The sequence below is a fragment of the Mandrillus leucophaeus genome, unplaced genomic scaffold, assembly GCF_000951045.1.
Source record: "Mandrillus leucophaeus isolate KB7577 unplaced genomic scaffold, Mleu.le_1.0 Scaffold857, whole genome shotgun sequence".
NCBI classification, from domain to species: domain Eukaryota; kingdom Metazoa; phylum Chordata; class Mammalia; order Primates; family Cercopithecidae; genus Mandrillus; species Mandrillus leucophaeus.
In genome coordinates this window covers 475,770-476,104 of record NW_012109330.1, presented here as the reverse complement: position 1 = coordinate 476,104, position 335 = coordinate 475,770, and positions in this window count along the sequence as shown.

The window sequence follows — 335 nt, the reverse complement described above, 5'->3', positions numbered from 1 at the left end:
CATTTTTTGACCAATATTTTCCACGTGCCTACTGTGTGTGTCAGGCCTGTGCTAGGTGTTAGGTGACAGGCATTCAAGACATATGTGTTCTCATTCGTCCTGGAGCTCACTGCCAGTGGGTAAGACAGATGTTAGCCACGTAAATACTTTATGTAATTACAAGTTGTCATATGTGCCAGGAAAGTGGGGGCCTTTAAGACTGCCATGTTCAACAGCTGGAAGGCAGCCAGCATGTCCAGAACAGAGTGAGTGGGGAGGAGTGAGAACAGGCAGGGCCACTCCACACTGGACTTTGTGGATAAATATAAGGACCCTGGATTTTTTTTTTTTTTTTT